We start from the raw sequence: 20,186 nt of genomic DNA on the forward strand, positions 1-20,186 counted from the left end.
TGAAGGGCCTGTTTCTATGCTGTATGACCCTATGGATTCAATGAATTATCAAGAAATGACCATCTCCAACCTGAGTTCCCCATGATCAACATCCATCAACCAGAAATTGAAATGAACCCGCTATTTAAATATTGTGGTAACAAGAGCAGGTCAGAGACTGAGAATTCTGCCTGTCAAAGCACAAGGCAGAATTGCAATGGGATACTCTTGAACTGACTGGATAAATACATCTGCAACAACAACACAAGAAACTCAACAGCATCTAATAGCCCACTTGAGTGATACTTCAATCAATATTTGGTGACCTTCATAGCAATACCCACATTCCAATAAATAAATAATGATAACTCCCCATAGAAATGGAAGATACATGTATTTAATCCATCTGCCCCACCCGACTGTTCTTTCACCAAGTGTATTGTGACAGATCCTATCCCAGTTGGGGCTCATATTTTTACATCCAAGGTACAGCTGATGCTCTTGCCATTCCCTTGGGGCTCCATTACCTACTTGGGTCTCTGGCTATGATGGACAGCCTTCTGAAAATTCCATGGATTCAAATGAAGAATGCAAGAAAAATCAAAGACTTGAGACCAAAATAATGTTTAGCCTGTCCGACCTCATTGATCTGTCAACAAGCTGGAAGTTGAATGTCCCTAATCTTTGTGTTTCTATGATTCTGATCGTTAGGTTAAACCCTGCAAATATTAATCTTGTTATTGATCTTGTGGGAAAGCAACTCATTAACATAACTTCTGAGTGAACCTTTTGCTAATCTAAATGTTCTGTGTACTCTTTTCAGTTACTTTATGTTAAAGTATGGGGTTATTTTATCTTTTGCACGTAATGTTTATTCCCCTCCCCCTTAATTATCTTCTTTCCAAACTGTAGACTCTCTCCAAACACTAGTTATTTACTGTGTAGCTGAGGTCACATTTGGAGTACAATGTACAGTATTGGTCTCCTTATTTAAGGAAAAAGGTAAATGAATTGGAAGAAGATTTTTTAGACTAATACCCGGGTTTCCTTATGAGGTAAAGTTGAATAGGCTAGGTTTATATCCATTGGAGTTTAGAAAAGTGATAACTTGACTGAAAAGTGATAACTATAAAAGATACAGAGTGGTCGTGGCATAGTGCATGTAGAATGTAGATAGATAGACACACCATCATTCTGCCTTTCTCACATTCTGATCGCTTAATCTGAACTATCAACATCTTTTCTCTACCAGCACTCTACAACCACCACCCCACCCATGACCCCTCACCCAGCTAGAGCATTAATGCTTCCCCCTCCCACTTCACCTCAGCTCTGATGAAGAGTAATCTAAACTTAAAACATTAGCTTGCTCTCTCTCCGTGGATGCTGCATGACCCGCTGTGACCTTCAGCATTTGTTGTTTTCAGTACAGATTCCAGCATCTACAGTAATTTGCTCCTGGAATACTTCCTCTAGTGGGAGAATCTAGGGCTACGGTCACTGTTTAAAAATAAAGGGTCTCCCATTTGAAACAGACGAGAAGATGTTTTTCTCACAGATTCTAAAATTGAAACTGTGATCCTCAAAAGGTGGTGGAAGTGGGGTCGTTGAATGTTTTTAAAGCCGAAGTGGATAGATTCCTGTCAAGCAAGGGGTGAAAATGTAGAGTAATCAGATCAAACATGATCTGATTAATGGTAGAGCACATTAAGGAGCTGAGTGGTCGTGATCTGTATGTTTGTATTCATCAGAAGTGTGCACTGAGTATGAGCCCTTGCTTTGTTGTGAATCTCTGCATTTTTTAGAATTAGAATTAGATTATGTTGAGGTTGTAGACATGCTCGCCAAGCTGGTGGATTTGGTGTTTTTGTCCTGGTGTTTTGTCTGGTGGAGTTCTGGTTAAAACACAAGTGAAAACTCACTCATCTCACGTGACATGGACAATGAGGGACACAAATTTGACTGGGACAACACATTCATAACCACACAGGCCAAACAGAGACACACCAGGGAATTCCTGGAGGCCTGGTATTCTAACCAGAACTCCATCAACAAACATATTGACTTCGACCCTGTGTACAAACAACTGAGAAACAGAACCGGAAGTGGTACCAAACACCCCAACAAACTGAGGCATATAAATAACAAGCCGAACAGAATGCCGATGCTTCATTGGAGGCGCAGTGGTGATGTTACCTAGTGGGGTAACAAAACATTTGCAATCAAACCTACCGGCTCAGTGAGCATGTCTACAACCTCATCCGGAACACAAGCTTCTTGAAAACTTTAGATTATATTGTAATTTATCCTCAACGAATACAGGAGTACAGTGAAAAGTATACAAAGTCACCAATCTATGGCACCATCTTAAAATACAAAAACACAAAACCAGAATTTTTAAAAAAGCAAGAGAAGAAATAAAAGAAACACAGCTAAAAAAGCCCAGATCTTAAAGTCTTTATCCAAAAGAAAAATAATAAGTCCTCTCGAGTAAATGGTGATATTTTCATTTGCATTGATCCAATTTGGTCATACCATTCAAAGTGGGGTAAGGGCAAAGCTGCACAAGGACTCGAAAGATTTCACGATTATGGCCAATTATCTCTCCTATCCATTTGGTTATCATGATCGCTTTACAATCACTGTCTAAACTTTGTAAGTAATGAATCAACTATGACTCCTTGTTCACTTCTTCTCTGCCAATTCAATCTGATTTTATTTAAATTAAAGATTGACAGTGTACACATTATGAATCTTACAATTAATTCACTGCTTGAATGACCAGTTATATGCTTATCTAAAGATTTGCCCATCAGTTTGCTTTGTTCAATGAGTGTACTGCTCTACCTATTTTATTAGCACTGTTTATCCCTCTGTGTCTTTGCCCTTCCCTATGGTGTCCATGCCTTTAGCAAGCTGGGCTGCATTTTCCAGAATTTCCTCCCTAAACTCCGCTACCTCCTTATTTCCCATTAGGATACACCTTAAAAGCCGTCAGTTTTGACCAAGCTTTTTGGCACCAGTCCTAATATTTCTCCCTTTGTCTTAGTGCCAATGTTTGCCTCATTTTGCTCTTGTGAGGCACTTTGTAATGTTTTTACTATGTTAAAAGCATTTCATAATGTCTTGCTGATATTGTCAATCTCGTCAACAAGTTTAATAAACTTATTTCTGAAGAAGGGTCTTGATCCAAAATGTCAAACTTTCCTGCTCCTCTGATATTGCTTGGCCTGCTGTGTTCATCCAGCTTCACACCGTGTTATCTCAGATTCTCCAACATCAGCAGTTCCTACTATCTCTCCTTAATAAGCTTACACTTGGTTTTATTCAGGTCATTAATGTAAATTGAAAAATGTTACACCATTCAAGGCTATTTATAAAATACATTCGCTTTCAAAATATATGCTATTGGTAAGATTTAGCCAAAGCATATAATAATGTGTAAATGTTGTACCAGAGAAGAAATTAGCAACCAGACTCATTGACCTACATGTGTAAAAGCAAGGTGTAGGGAGTGACAATTAGCACATAACCGAACATAACAGTATAGATACAAACTCCTTGTGAGTTGAACTGAATTAGCTTTATTGTCACATGTGCTCAAGTAGATAAGGATATTTAATGGTTTCTGGCCTTCCTCTCTCCCCATATTAGCTATCATTGATGACCTGCTGTTAATTAATGATTACTGGGAGTAGTGGCAACCAGAAAAATAGGAGTAATGCCTGTTCTTCATTCATTTGTGCCATGAAATCTTTGATGTTCAACTGACCGGATAGATATTTCCGTGGAATGAACTTTCATGGGAAATGTGCAACTATAAGTTCATATCCAACTGTTTAGAGGCATAGCACATCAGTACTTCAACGAGTAGCATTACCATGTCCTGCTACAATATGCATTTCCTTGCGCATTGGTGAGAAATGTGGGGAAAATATGATGACAATGAAAGAAAGTTAGAACGTTGACATTGAGAAAACATTCCAATTTTTCTCTTAAGGTTTAAACAATGAGTTCAGAATCTCACTAATGAGCGTTGACTATCTTATTTCCAGGCATGTCATGAACAGCCCAACTCACCTCATTGCAGCATCCACTTCTACTCTCCTTTCCTAAGAAGTTAGACAGCGCCAATTCCTGATATGGAAGTCAAAGTGATTACTTGGCAGAGGCAATTTATTTGTCCAGGATTTCAGTCAACTGTCTTCTTCTCAACATCCCTACCTGCTCCAAGGACAGCATCCTCCTTCACTCTTCATCCAAGCAATTCAGCAGTACTAAAGCACCAACCTGACCACATCATCATGCCTTCCGCCCTTCAGGACTTCACTTTGGAATTTAGAAACCAACAAAGGATGCAATGTCAGCAGATCCAGCCAAACCCAGCCAATCTACCACTTGCATGTTTCTGCCAGGTCACTTGCCTGCAGTGACACACATGCAGCTCCAGGAATGCATCTTATTGCTTTTAGCTTCACCTCTTAGCACTCATTCACTTTGTTCTTATTTGGAGGCAACCAGCCCCTGTGGCTTCAATCGCTCTGTAGTGCAGAGGGAAAGGTAGACAGCTTGCCATTGTCCAGGACAGTGAAGGGGGTGGACCTGTATCTCTTTGATATGTCAATATCACATCTACAGCATGTATCAGTAACTTACATAGCAAACACATTGTAAGTGCCTTAACCAAATGGCCATGTGTAATGGTCAAAGCGGAACAGTTGCTAATGAGTCAGGGGAGACTCTGGTCAGTTTGCGATATTGTCACAGTCAGTCAAGCAGCTTGTACAATTCCAGTCTGGGAATTGGCCACAATAAGTCCAGCACATCAAGTTCAAACAGTCCAGGGGATACAGATACATCAGTTGGAGTGCTCTAGATACATCAGTCTGGGGAGTTGGCCAATTTTTCCTGCAATAAGACCAAGAGATAAACTGAATGTGATGACAGTGTGTTTAGACAAATTAGAAGTGATGCTGGATCAGGATAGGTGGTGAGCTGCCCCCTTTGAGTTGAAAGCACAGAGGGCTGTAGCGTTAGTAACTTAGGAAGATGAGGTGGATGATAGCTGTTGCGTGGAGGTGAAGCTTGCAATAATGTAAACTGCAGTCCACAAGGTTGGAGACACATGTCTGCAGTGGAGGAGTTAAAGAGAGTGCTAGGACTGTGAGCATTGCATAACAGTGAAAATATTGGAATTTAACCTTGCGAAGCACGGGAGATCATTAACCTTCCTTCAGCACTGCTGTGTATTGTGTTTCACCCGGATGCTACATTGACCCATGCTGCTTTCTCGGTTCAGGCTGGCTAGATCTGGTGACATTGCATCCTTTGCTGGTCAATATGATATAGCACAGCTCCCCATCTCCAGCACCCAACCCACCAGCATTTCCCAGCCCATATCTGCAAACTGAAGACCTAACTTGTATTTGTGGGCCATTTCCTTTGAGTTAATGTTGCGTTTTGAGGGTGAATTCCTGGTTTGCAGGAATTTGAAATGGTGTGCAACTGGGGTGTAAACAATGCACCAAAGACATGACTGTCGCTTCTGTCTCTCCTATCACTCGATTCCACATGAAGGGCACTGAAGAGGCCATGGGCCATGATAGACTGAATGCCATAAGTCTCCCTCAAAAAAACACTTTGCTTCTAAAATAGCAATATTCAGCCCTTTATTTTATTCAAAGGAAGAATGAGGGCCTAACTGACAAGGAAACCCAGGCATTCATCATCCACAATCGTTGGAAAATTGGCAACTACTGCAGTGTGTATGAAGTAAATGCTTTGATGGTAGTATTGTGACCTGGTAACTATGAAGGAATGGATCATTTATTTGGCACTTCTGGCTGGAGATAGTTGCATAAACCGGATAGAATCTTGTCTATTGCACTCATGCTGGGTTTGACTATCCTGTGGATGAGGATATTCACAGGAAGTTCTCTACCCTTTAACTGCTTGGTTTTTTACCACTATTCACAACTGGATGTAGTAAGACTTTCATTTAATATTGTGTGGAGCTACTAAATTCTGTCTGTTTAGTGTGCTGCAGTTCTGTGTTGTAGTTTCACCAGTTTGGTACTTCATATTATATAAGACAATTTCTGAACTAGCCTGATCAGGAGCCTCTGGACCAGGTGGGACATGAACCCAGGCAACTTGGTCTGAAGATAGGTACACTATCACTGCATCACCAGATCCCTATTCTTATGGTGTATATGCTTAGTGATGCCACACCCTTCATTAACCCATGACTGATCCCCTAGCTTGACGGTAACGATAGAGTGAGGGAAATGCAGGGCAAATTGAGATGGGATATACTGCTGTTACTGATAACCTACAGCATTCCTTGGATGCCCCCTTTGTGTTTTCGGATCCATTTTAAATCTATCCATTTATGACAGCGTTAGTGGAACACCAAATGATGATGCTCATAGAGTGGAGATAGGATTTTGCTTCCACAAGGACTGTACAGTGGTCACTTCTACTAAGACAATAATGGATACAAGCATTTCAAAAGATTAGCAAGAGAATGATTTTCTCTTGCTATCTGTCACAGGACCAGTCTGGCAAGAATTCTTTTAGAACTCATTCAGCTCGGTCACTAGTGTGCTCGGACATTATAGATTCTGCCCACAGTCCTGTGCCCTTGCGACCATTGGCATTTCTTCAAAGTGGTGTCCGACATGGAATAGTACTGATTTTGAACTGAAGGAGGGCAGCAAGTGCTAACCAGCAGATTTCCTTATCCATGTTTTACTTGATGTCGTGGGATTTCAGCGATCCAGAATCAATGCTGTAGACTCCAAGATCGTTGACTCTTGATTGAGTCACCACGTCTGTGGTATCTATTCTGCCAGTGATCAAGTCATATCCAAGGATGATGTAGGAGGACTCTGAGAAGTTAGGTTAAATAGCACAAAGCTGTTGTTTGCCTAATCTGTGGAGAGGCTAAACTAATTTTGGCACAACGCTCCTGATATTTGTAAGCGGGCTTTGAAGTTTTTTTTTCCACTAAGGATGGGGGATTTCAAGACTAGGGGGCATATTTTTAAGGTGAGGAGAAGAAAGATTTTAAAAAGACATGAGGGGCATTTTTTTTTTATTCAGAGAGTGGTTCATATGTGGAATAAACTTCCAGAGGAAGTGGTGGATGTGGGTACAGTTAGAACATTTAAAAGACACTTGGATAAGTACATGGAAAGGAAAGGTTTGGAGAGATATGGGCCAGGAGCAGGCAGGTGGGACTGCTTTAGTTTGGAATTATGGTCGGCATGGACTGTTTGGACTAAGTGGTCTGTTTCCAAGCTGTATGACTCTGTGACTGGCTAGTTTTGCATCTGTCATATCTGTTGCTTACATTGATGCCAGATGGCCCAGCAAGTTTGATTCTTATTACTATGTAACTGCATAATATAACCGATTGGCTTGCTAGACCATTTCAGAGGGCAGCTATGAATCAATCACATTGGTATAGATCTGGAGACATTACTACCTGAGTGCCTGTAAATTGGGAGAGAGGAGCATGCAGCGGGACCTGGGTTTCCTTGTGCACCAGTTACTGAAGGTAAGCATGCAGGTGCAGCAGGCGGTAAAGAAGGCAAATGGTATGTTGGCCTTAATTGTGAGAGGTTCCAAGTACAGGAGCAGAGATGTGTTGTTGCAGTTATACAGGGCCTTGGTGAGAACACACGTGGAATATTGTGTGTATTTTTGGTCTCATTTTCTGAGGAAGGATGCTGTTGTTCTCGACGGAGCGCAGCGAAGGTTTACCAGGCTGATTCTGGGGATGGCAGGACTGACGTATGAGGAGAGATTGACTTGGTTGGGATTGTTTTCACTAGACTTCAGACAAATGAGGAGGATCTCATAGAGACTTATAAAATTCTAACAGGACTGGACATGGTAGTTGCAGGGAGGATGTTCCCAATGATCGGTGTGTCTAGAACCAGGGGGCACAGTATGACGATTCGGAGTAGACGATCTAGGATGGAGGTGAGGAGACATTTCTTCATCCAAAGAGTGATGAGCCTGTGGAATTCATTAACACATAAAGTAGTTGATGCCAAAATATTGAATGTATTCAAGAGGCGACTAGATATAGCACTTGGGGCAAATGGAATCAAAGGTTATAGCATAAAAAAGTAGGATTAAGCTATTGAGTTGGACGATTAGTCATGATTGTGAAGAATGAAGCGTAGAGAAGGGTCAAATGGCCTCCTCCTGCTCCTATCTTCTATGTTTCTATATGCCTAAACTGTAAGGGTAGCAGATTTCCTTCCCTAAAAGGCATCAGCAAATCAGATTTGTAGATTTTTAAGACAATCCAGAAGTTTAATCATCACAACTACCAATATTACATGTAATTCAGGGTTTATGGTCTTTATTCATAGCTTGGAGAGACATAACCATCCCTACATCTGCAGATTATACAGGGATAGGTAGGGAAGCAAGTTGCGAGGAGCGTGCAAAAAATCTTCAACAAGATATAGATAGGTTAAGTGAGTGGGGAAAGATAATGGTAATGTCACTGATTGACTTGTTTATTGTCACATGTACCTTGTTACAAAATACAGTGGAACATGTTATAAAGTGGATGAGTAGTGAGCACACTGGATGAATAATCCAAACGCCCAGGCCAGTATTTGAGGGACATGAGTTTGATTCCCACCTTTGTGGACAATGAAAATCAAATTCAGTAAGTATTTAGAATCAAAAAATAGTCTTGTGGCGACCGTGTAACTGCTGTTGATAGTTCCTCTAGTTCACTAATGTCCTTTAGGGAAGGAAATCAGCTGTCCTCAGTCACAGGAATGAGGAGGAATTTAACTGTGGTGGATTGGAAAAATATATTAAATTGTTTCAGGGTAGAAAGGCAATGACTATTATTTAAAGAATCAGTGCTTGGTTTTCAAAAACATACATTCCCAAATACCCAATATGAAAAGTGTGAGAGCCCATGGTTAACTGGGGAAGTTAAATATAATATTAAGTCAAAAAAGAGGCCTATAAAGTTGCTAAATAAAAAGTTGGAAGCCTGCAGGTTGTGAGAAATTTAAATTCAGCAAAGCAACATGAAGAAAGTGATTAAAAAAATACAGAATATGATTTGAATGTAAAATAGAACAAAAAGTTAAAATACACTGTAAAACATTTACAGGTATATGAAAAGGAAATGATTAACAAATTCAAGTATAGATTTATTACAGGCAGAGGCAGGGGACTTTATAATTGGAAGTGGTGAAATGACAGACGAGCTAAATAAGCACTTTGTGTCTGTCTTCAAAGGGGAAGACACAAGAGGTCTCCCTGAAATAATTAGAATGAAAGGGCTGAGTAAGAGTGTGGAACTGAAAGAAATTACTGTCAGTTACAAAACAGGTTTGAGGGAAATGAATGGAACAGAAAGCTGCCAAATTCCCTGGTCCCGATAACACACAGGGTAGAGGGAAAAGGCAGAAGGTTGGTAATAAGTCAGACAGCTGATATGGACTATACGTTAAATGACCTATTTTTGCACTGCTCTGTAATTTTGTGTCAACTTCATCCTTGCGCATCAAGAGAGATGGCTACAGAGATAGTGGACACACCAGTGATATTTGTCTAAAATTCTATTAATTCTGCACAAGTGCCTGCAAATTGGATGTTGGCAAATGGAACCCCATGGTTTAAGAAAGATGATGAGGGAAAATAGGGGACTACAGACCTATTCATCTGACGTCAGTAGTCAGAAAAATACAAGAATCTATTATAAAGGGAGTCATTACTGGATATTCAGAAAGTAATTGTCTGATTGGACAGAGTCAACGTGGATTTATGAAGGATTAATCATGGTTAATAGGCCTAATGGAGTTCTTTTTGACAATGTTAATTGCAGAGTCAAGTAAGAGGGATCTAGTGGATGTGTTCTTCACGAGGCTTTTGCATCTTTCCCTCTCAGGAGATTAGCACATAAACTTAAAGTCATGGGATTGGGAGTAAAATGCCAGCATGGATTGAGGATTGGTTAAAAGGCAGAAAGTGGCTTGTAGGGAATAAATGGATCACTCTCAGGTGGCAGTTTGTAGCCATGGATTACAGCAAGAATGAATGCTTCGGCCTCAGCTATTCTCCATCCGTGCAGAAGCCAAATATAATATTCCCAAGTTTGCAGGTAGCCTTGGTGGGAATATGAGTTGTGAGAAAGGTGCAAAGAGGCTTCTAAAGGAGTTAGACAGGCTGAGAAAGTGAGCAGGATCATGGCTGATGGAAAATTACATGGAAAGGGGGAGGTTGTTTACTTTGGTCAGAGAAATGGAAGGGCACAGTATTTCTTAAATGGTGAGAAAACTGTAAAGTGTTGATGTCCGATGGGACCTAAGTATCCTTTTGTTAAAGTCACTGAAAGCTGGTGTACAGGGGAAGCAAATAATTCAGAAGGCAACCATATGTCAGCTTTTATCTTAAGAGGAATTAAATACAAGCACGAAGAAGTCTTGCTTAAATTGTATAGAACACTGGTGAGACTACACCTGAAGAACTGTGTGCAATTTTGTTCCCCTTGCCTAGGGAAGGATATACTTCCATTCAAGTTAATTTCTGGGCTGTGGTTGATGGCAGAGCTTTCCTCTGTGGAGAGATGAGGGAGACTGTGCGCAAGTTCTCTGAAGGTTAGGAAGTTGAGAGTTGATCTTAGGAAATAACAAAACTCTTAAAAGGAAAGACAAAGTAGATGAAAAAGAGATATTTCCCCAAGCTATAAGGTCCAGAACCATGGGACACGATCTCAAAATAAAAGGCAAGACATTAAGGACTGAGATGAGGAGCAAGTTCTTTGGAGAATACAGAATCTTCAGAATTATCTGTTTTAGAGTGCTGTCTAATCTCAGTCATTATGTTCATGAAACAGATTGATAGGTTTCTAGTTGCTAACTACATATAGGAATACTGCAGGAAAATGGCATTGAAGTAAATAGTCAGACATGATACAGCATGGCAAAGTAGGCTTGAGGAGCTGAATATCTACTCCTGCACAATATTCCTTTGCTCCTATCAGCAGGCCACAAACCAAGCACCTGCTCTTGGGCAGAGTACTTGGAATGAATAATAATTCACTATGCAAAATTACAGGCATGAATATCCTGTTGGTAATAAAACTAGCAACAATACCTGCAGATAATGTTACAATCACTTCCATTACACTTTAAGCAACATTGGAACTCTTAACTTTCATGTGTTGAAAAAGCAGGATGAAATATTTAGAAAAGCAATATGGATTTTCCTTAATATTAACAGTTAACCAACAGTGCTGTAACTTAGTTTCTGTATGCTCCTCATGTTGTCTGGCCTCTTGAACTTCACTTCTCCTTTTTAAGAGATTGGGGTTTATCAATTCTAAATACATTTGGTAGCACCATCCCAAATAACATCTTGCAGTTATTTTTATTTCAGTTTCATAGATTTAATTATTGAGCCATGTAAATATTTCTTTTCTTTTAATGTACACGTGAGCAGGAAATCATTCGGCCAGTATTTCTTTTTGATAAATGCAAAACTTCAAATAGTTGAGGTAATGTTTTCATGATAATGGTTTTACTTTGCCCTGATACTAAGAAGTATGGTGGAAATTTACAGATATTAGTCTACCTGGCTCCAGAAGAAATGTGTCAGGCTCCCTCACCCCTCTCCTTGACTCTGGAGACAATGGAACCCTAACTCCAAATTTATGATTATAGTAACCATGGGAAATATAACTTTGGAACTGTGTAATTGTGTAATAACTGATTAAAATTGTTAACAGGCTGCATAGGTCCTTCAACATTATAAAAGATGATTAACAATGCCTTAAATGTTGAGTCATTCAGAGTTCCAACATTAATTCAAGTTTTGATAGTTCTGCTTGTTAAGTCCTGGCTGGAGAGGGTTCAGAAGAGATTTTCCAGGATATTGCTGGCTATGGAAGGTTTGAGTAATAGAGAAAGGCTGGTAGGCTGGGAACTTTCTCAACTGGAGCCTTGGAGGTTGAGAGGCAAGCTGATAGAAGTTTATAAAATAATGAGAGAAACAGATTGGGTTAATGGTGGTTATTTTTTCTCTAGGATGGGGGATTTCAAGACTGGGAGGCACATTTTTAAAGCTAGAAGAGAGAGACGCAAAAAAAAGAGGCTTTTTTTTTACAGTGGGAGGTTTACATGTGAACTGAACTTCCTGAAGGAGTGGTGGATGTGGGTACAATTACAATGTTTAAAAGACATTTGGATGAGTATATGAATAGGATAGGTTTGGAGGGATATGGGTCAGGAGCAGGCAGGTGGGACTAATTTAGTTTGGGATTTTGTTCAGCACGGACTGGTTGGACCAAAGGGTCTGCTTCTGCGCTGTAGGACCATATGACTCTATACTATAATGTGTCCTAAAATTTGCTTTGACATGTTACAGTGCAACTAACTTCTCTAGAAGCCATAAATTTAAATTGCAAATGAGAGCTCTCTCTATGTATTTTAAATTACACAGAAACTTAGAAACAAGAGTAGGCCAAGGCCTAACTCCAAATACCTGCCATTGGCCCATATTCTTTAGTACAACATTACAAAACTGTAAATATCTCGGCTCTGTAATTAACAACTGACCCAGCACCCACTTCTGCTTGTGGAAGAGAATTCTAAACGTCTGTCTTTCCTCTCTCTGTAGAGGTGCTTCTTAACATTTCTCCTGATTGGTCTGGCTGTAATTGTCACACTAAGCCCTCTAGTTCTAGAATCCCCAACCAGTGGAAATAGTTCATCATTATCTACCCTGCCCTTTCCAGTCAAAATCTTGGAGACTTCAATCAGATTGCCTCTTAACTTGCTAGGTTTGAGAGAAAACAGGTCTAATGTGTATAATCTCTCCAGGTATAATTCTTGTAAATCTACATTGTACCCCCTCCAAGGCTTCCTAACATGTGGTATCCATATCTGCTCACAGTACTCCAACCGGGATTTCACCAGGGTTTTGCATAACTGCAGCATAACTTCTGTATCCTCCAGTTCTCAAAATATAAAGGCCAGCTTTTCATTAGCTTTCTTGCTTATTTTTGCATCCTGTTAATGTTCTGTTTGTGACGTTTTAAAGATCTATGCACCTGAAACCCCAAATCTCTATGGACATTAACTGTACATAACTTCATACCATTTGGAAAGATCACTGATCTATCCTTTTACAGTCCAAAATGGATAATCTCACACTTGCTTACATTGGACTCCATATGCTACAGTTACTTATTAATTTAGTTTATCAATATCTCTTTGTAAATTTATGATATCATCTGCACCATTTATAATGGTGCCTAACTTCGTGTCATCAGCAAGTTTGGATGTACGACTTTCCCATTACCCAAGTCATTAATAAATAGTGTGAAGAATTGAGGCCCTGACACATATTGTTGTGGGAGACCACATCCTGCCAATTTGAGTATCTACTCATTATTCCTTCATTCTGTTGCTTGCCACTCAACCCATTTCCCAGGCATGTCAGTAATTTGCCCTTAAGCCTGTGAGCTTCTACAGTCTCTTTTATTGGACTTCTATCAAAAACCTTCTGGAAATTTATATAAACAACATCCATGGGCATTTCCTATCCACTACCTCAGGCATGTCTTCAAAAAAATTAAATGAGGTTTATCAGGCATGAATCCATGCTGACTCTCCCTGATTAACTAAAGATTTTTGGGGTGTTCAGTTACCCTATCCTCGATCATAGACTAACAATTTCCCTACTGCAGATGTTAGACAAACTGGTTTATAAATCCCTGGTTTTCTGCTTTTCTAGAAATCATACAAATTATAGAATCCCTACAATGTGAAAGCAGGCTATTTGGCCCATTGGTCCACACTGGCTCTCCAAAGGTCATCCCACACAGACACACACCCCTATCCCTCCCTGTAACCCTGTATTTCCCTTGGTTAACTCATCTAACCTGCACATCTCTGGACATTTTGGACAATTTAGAATGGCCAATCCACCCTAACCTGCACATCTCTGGACTGTGGGAGGAAACCAGAGCACCCAGCAGAAACCCACGCAAACATGCGGAGAATGTGCAAGCTCCACACAATATTGCTTTTCTTAAAAATCAGAGTGACAAACAATTGTCCAATCAGAAGATACAACTTCTGTGTCTAGAGAACTCTGAAAGATTATTGTTAGTGCATCAACAATGCACTCCCTACTTAACACCCTCGGTTGGGAATCATCAGGTCCTGGGGATTTGTCACCCTAATTTCATTAATTTCCACATTATCAATGCTTTACTTGCATTAATTTTATTCAGAGCCTGTCCCCGAACCATTACTAATTTCCTTGGGACATGCAGCAAGCCATCCTCCTTTTCTACGACAAAAACTAACCAAACTTATTATTCAGCATGTCTGCCATTTCCCAAAGTTATTGACAACATCCCTACTTTAAGTCTTTAGTGAGCCAATATTGCTCTTGACCCCCTGCTTTCTCTTAATGCAACTATAAAATTTATTCTTCTTGATTTTGATGTCTTTAGCAAGTTTCCTTTCATAATCTTTTTTAGGAGATCTTGTAAACTGCTTTATGTCCCTTTGCTGGCTTTTGTATCTTTCCTTCTCAGCAGGATATGTGCTGTTTTCTGCCACTTTTGTAAGCTATTTCTTTTAGCTTAATGCTGTCCATTATCTCTTTACTGGTCCATGCTTTGTTTCTGTAAAATAGAGCTTTTCCGTCTCGGGGTATAAACTCATTTTGTGTTGTGTTAAATATTCCTTTAAACATTCTCCACCGTTCTTCAGTTGTTTTAGCCATTAGCAGATTTTCCTAGTTTACTGTGAACAGTCTATGTCTCATCTCATTGAAGCTGGCCTTAGATTTAGATAAACCCGACTTTCATGAGATGAGACAGGACACTGTACGCTGGAAAATTCTGTTAATGGGCAAAACAACTAAAGAACAGTGGAATATGTTTAAAGGCATGTTTAACACAGTACAATACCCCTTGGAGTATGCATACTTGCATCTGGAGTAGACATGAAAAACATTTAAAAATAAACTCTCACGTTTGAGAATATATTTCTTGTTGACTGACATAGTACTAAAGACACACATACAATTAAGTAATCAGATTTACTGTCCATCCTTAACATGAACATTAAGTTAGGCCTCAATTTTCTGTACAGTTGTAGATGCAAGTTGGCACTGCCCAACTCATGTTATTTATACGGAGCAGAGATTCGCAAGACAAACAGATACAAATCTGGCTAGGCCTCAAACAGGAGGTGGAATTAAGATGGCCAGAAGGTTAATTTACTGCTGGGTCTGTGATCGTATCTTTATACATTACCAAGACAGAAAGAAAGATAAAATACCTTTCACAGCATAAATTAGGATGGAAAGCACAAAAGCAAGTAAAACTCTCAAGAGAAATATGCATGACTAAAAACAAATAGCTACAAATGTTGCTTGTTTACAATGTATACTACAATACCTTGTAAACTGTTGAGATTTACACTGTTCTTACTAAACCAGAAAAGAAAATCCTGAAACACTACATCTGTCAGTGACTTTTCTGCACGCAATTTTCTTCACCATCAGACACAAAATAACATTTCACAGATGGAATGATTGGGATTGAAATCTCAGGTTTTCTTTGTTGATTTGGGAATCCCATTGTAGGTGTATTTCTTTTTTTTATGTGAAATGGTTCAGGGCCACATCAAGTGGCACTGCAATCCAGGGTGGAGTCCCAAGACCCAAGTGAGCAATGTTGGATTGTCTAGTGCAAAGTCTCACAACATGTAATGCTGACTATGTCTGTATAGCCAATGAATAACTATGCTTTAACAGTGCCCAGTATTGCAATGGACCTCATGTATATTTCATAAACATACTTCCCATTGTTTTAAATCCTCTTGCAGGATTGATATTTCCAATGCACTGTCTAATATTGAAATTCAGCAGCTGGTGAGCTGAGTACTTACAAGAAGGCTGAGAGATGATTAGATAGTTGTGCCCAAAGTCATGTAGGGTTCTTACAGAGGTGGGAAAGGATCGGGAATGAGAATACACAGATTTAAAGGAATTGATAGAAGAAACAAAAGTGACTTGAGAAAAAAAGGTGAGTGGTGAAGGTCTGAAATGAACTGCCTGAGACTGTGGTGAAGGCAGGTTCAACTGAAGCATCAAAACAGTCTGACTATTATCTGTAAAGAAAGAATGTGTGAGTTTACAGGGAGAAAGTGGGAGAAGAAACTAAGTGAAGTATTCATGGCAAGCTAATGCTTACACAATGGGCTGAATGGTATCCTTTCTATTGCTGTAACCATTCTGGGATTCTATATGCACCAATGTCATTGTCTCTGAGTTCAACTTGGGTATTACTTGGGTCTACAAGCCATGTTACTCAGATTCCCACCTGAGACCAGTCACTGAAATGAGGAAGAGACACCACCATCTCAAAAACGAAATAAAATTTGACCCATTTGACTTTTGGGATAAATTAAAGTCTAATATTGTTGCACTGGAAAATTGTATACACCCAATCAAACATTTGCATTTGGAGAAAAACAAACCCTTTGTATCCAATAGATTAAATGAAGGTTACAGATTAGGTTATAAATTGCATGTTAAGTGGACAAGAGTTAGATGATCTACATATTTCTCTCCACAGTTTATACAATTATTCAAACAATAAGTGCATTAATCTGTCTAACTGCTCTGCAAAGCTTAAAAACAACGCATTGTCAGTGATCTCCAGGAGCTGGGTCCCTTTACAAACACAGGAGGGGTCTGGAGATCGTTCTGTAGTCTTCGGATATGTCAATATAATAATTCTGAGACCATCATGCTGCACACATGTACACATATACTTACCAATGTTTTGAGGAAAATTTTACATTTTAAAAATAAAGCTTGGGTACGTTTGGGATGAAATACAAGTTCTATTCCAATCCCTGTCTGCCTCTTCAGAAGAACGGTTATACCCAGTTTTTCGAACTAAAAGCGAGCAAGAATGATGAAGCACCAATCAGCAGCGGATCTTAATGCTACATATAGACTGTATAAATAAATTACAGCCGAATTCCCTCCCACTCCCGCCCCATTCCCACAACTGTCCTCAATTTCCCAGAAGGTCCTCCGAAGTTGTCCAACAGTAGGCACATTCTCCACCTTCCCTCGGCAACAAAACGTTGCCTTGAGGCACACAAAATGAATTTAAAACGCAATCCGCTTTTTGTTTTGCATTACACTAGCGAATGCAGCCGAGCGTTTGTTTTGAAGACACTTTAGAATTGTACACAATCAGCGACACTCGCCCCATGAGGAGACCGCGTACTCACTGTCTGGCAATCTGTCACTCACGCCAGAAACTCCAAGACAAAGTGCGACACCTCGTTAAAAAAAACCTCACTTAAAATCATGCTTATATGGCAGTCCTATAGCACAACAGTTGATCTTTTTTTAAAAAAGTCCACTTTCTGCTATTTGACACTGAACGTGTAACGTGATAGCACTCAGATATCCAACAGGCTGCTAAAGTGTCAGGAAGTACATTTGCTGACATAGGCACTTAGATATATCCTCAATATTCCCCACACAAACTAATTTGTAAATATGCGAGACAAAACTTACTGACCTCCACATTTCAAGTGCCTTTTTTTGGTTAACAAGTCTAAAAAGTCACTTGAAATCTGGAGGTCAGTAAATTTTTTTGAAGTCAAAGCCAGTCGCGCTAATATATGGAATGCAAGTTCTCCAACCAGCACTGCGGCTCATAAACATATCAAATCAGAGCAAATTATACTAACGGGGACGTTTTGGAGGCAGATCATAATGATCATTGATATTTTAACCTGAATATAAAGCTAGCGTTCCCTTCATGAACATTCTAACGCCGCTCGACTCTCCTTAAGTCTACAATGCGGCCCCGAGCAGCCTTTTCAATATTCCACCTCCCAGAAAATATTCCAATCACTTCGATTTCAAAAGATCCTGTTATCCGGCTACAGCAACTCATTAATTCAACGTCGCCTAAAAGGATATTGTCAGGGAAGTTCTCGGTAAAGCTGGCGTATTACAACTTTAGGTTGTACCTTTTGTTTTGCTCTCCGGAGACGAACGAAAGCGATTTCCAATAAATTCCAACAGATTATCCAACAGCTTGAAGTTTAGCGAGATTCGCAGTGTCTCCTTGGGTTGTTCAAGGAGCGGTTAGACTGGAAAATCCCACATCCCCGCACCAGCTGCTGCTGACGTTCGAGCCTTCAGAGTGAAACTCGATCAGTTTATTGCAGGTAAGATCACTGAGTTACATTTCATCACAGATAATACCGAAAAGATGGCTAGGGGCGGGGGAGAGAGAGAGAGAGAGAAACAAGTGCAGTTATGAAACCGAGATCCAGTCCAGCTCCCTCTGCCCCTGGCACAGCACCCCCGCCCAAACACACACAACATTCATGCACTTGATTCAAGAGTTTACAACACTGGAAAAAAAAAGCCTGCTCCCAGCTGACAGCAGCTCAGCAGACCGTGCAGAGAACAAACCTCAAGAGCATTTTCCAGTAATTTCCTTCCAGCTGCCATCCTAAAAAGAGGATGGAGAACAAGCCTGCCCATTAGGAAGTCCATGTTTGCGAATACTGTGCAAGTGTTTGGCAGTTGATGGATTTTTATTATCAACAGTATAAGAAACGTTATTTATTTCCCTAGTCATTCGTTGATAGGGCAGTTTGTAAATCTATTGATATCTACATTCATTTGTAGATGAATTATTCACTGGGGGAAATGTCTGAACACATCTACGTGATTCAAGGTGCGTTTTTTTTTCAAATAGAACCAGTTGCAACGCCTATAGTTAATTTCAAGACTGCTAACCTTCAGTCCTGGCTTTATAACAGTCTATTGTTGCCAGTCTGTATTAATCCACCTAATGCCATTTCGTGCTTTACTCTGAATACCACACAAGTCGACACTGAACTTTTACCACTCACCTGCACCTAAACTTTTAGCCAACATCTGCCGAGGTCACAAGTTGCTACATTAAAGCAGATATTTCATTTGGCTATCTTTTATATGCCAGCGGTCAGATGTGGCTTTATTCTGCTACAAGTCCCCAAAATAATGTTTCCTGTGTTAGCCTCCATTAGGATTCACGGTGCCGGATAGATCCGATGACTCTTTATATAACTTTCGATTTAATGAAACGACGGATTGACTGCTTGCTATTTATGTCACGGAGTAAGCTTTGTGTCTCTCCTGGTTTTCATTAGGACTTGCCTTGGACACAGGACTGCAACAATGCCACCAAATCTTCACAAACCCCTCGCAATCATTCATGGAGATTTTTTTTTAAAAAAGTTCTGACTTAGTTTAGACTAACATTTCTGTGTGTGCCTTTTGAATCGTTCAATTTTTAGCTTCGTGCGAAGCAACAATGTTCATCGATTTGCATTTGTTGACCAATCGAGTTCAAATGAATCACGCGATTCTGCGAAGTCATCATGTGCGTGAAATGAGATATTAAAGTGTTGGAGCGCACTTACTGTTCTGGCGGTTGAAGATTGAGGACACCCTTCAATTCAGAATTGTACAGATTGGACGCCTATCGATTGTACATTGACGCATTGGAATTTTGTTCATTGGCCACTGCATGAGCTTACTGTGTGATTGGCACATTCAATATTGACACAGGTGGCATGTGGCTATCACAAATATCATGTACTATCCCTAAGCCAAAATTCAATCCCAATCATCAAAATCTTCATGTTTAGTTGACTTCTGGGCATTCTTTCATCACATTTGACGATACCTTCATGCCGCAGATTAAGCATTGTAAGGATTTCCTGGTCTCAGAAATTGTTGACATTATGGATTAGGAGTGACATCTAGTCCCGGTACTGTATGAGGCTTCTGTTAGCTTTTGGAAGCTTAAGATATTATCTTGGCAGCTATGCCATTTGGCCAGTCTTCCAGATTTGTTCATTTCAAAGTCACTGATGATGCTGGAAGGTTTCTTAGATTTTCTTTCAGTGTTGCCTTTTTCTTCCAATGAATTTGCTAAGTAAACAGACACACTACAACACCATGGCATTGGCAATTATTTTGTGACTATCATCTCAAATGAAGTTGTGGAAAGCTTTGTGATATTTTTGGGGTGGATGGATTTCAAGAAACTTGGCTCAATATCTTGTGTATGCTAATGCAGTAATTAGTAATATTGGGCTATCTTGTAT

General features: G+C 39.9%; 1 protein-coding gene across 5 annotated transcripts in view; it reads right to left on the bottom strand.

Annotated features, from left to right (window-relative positions):
- Window positions 1-19,030, bottom strand: part of LOC125466119 (sodium channel protein type 4 subunit alpha-like) — a 185,021-nt gene extending 165,991 nt beyond the window's left edge. For 2 of the 5 annotated variants that reach the window (XM_059638822.1, XM_059638818.1), the window contains exons 1-2: window positions 18,945-19,030; window positions 18,048-18,296 (exon numbers count right to left, since the gene is read on the bottom strand). The gene's annotated coding sequence lies outside the window, so the exon portion shown is untranslated. Of the gene's footprint in view, window positions 1-16,827; window positions 16,951-17,294; window positions 17,372-18,047; window positions 18,332-18,944 lie in introns of those variants that run through there. The other 3 variants (XM_059638820.1, XM_059638821.1, XM_059638819.1) reach the window with 3 other exon arrangements.
- Window positions 19,031-20,186: the final 1,156 nt, after the last annotated feature.

Source organism: Stegostoma tigrinum, chromosome 31, assembly GCF_030684315.1.
Source record: "Stegostoma tigrinum isolate sSteTig4 chromosome 31, sSteTig4.hap1, whole genome shotgun sequence".
NCBI classification, from domain to species: domain Eukaryota; kingdom Metazoa; phylum Chordata; class Chondrichthyes; order Orectolobiformes; family Stegostomatidae; genus Stegostoma; species Stegostoma tigrinum.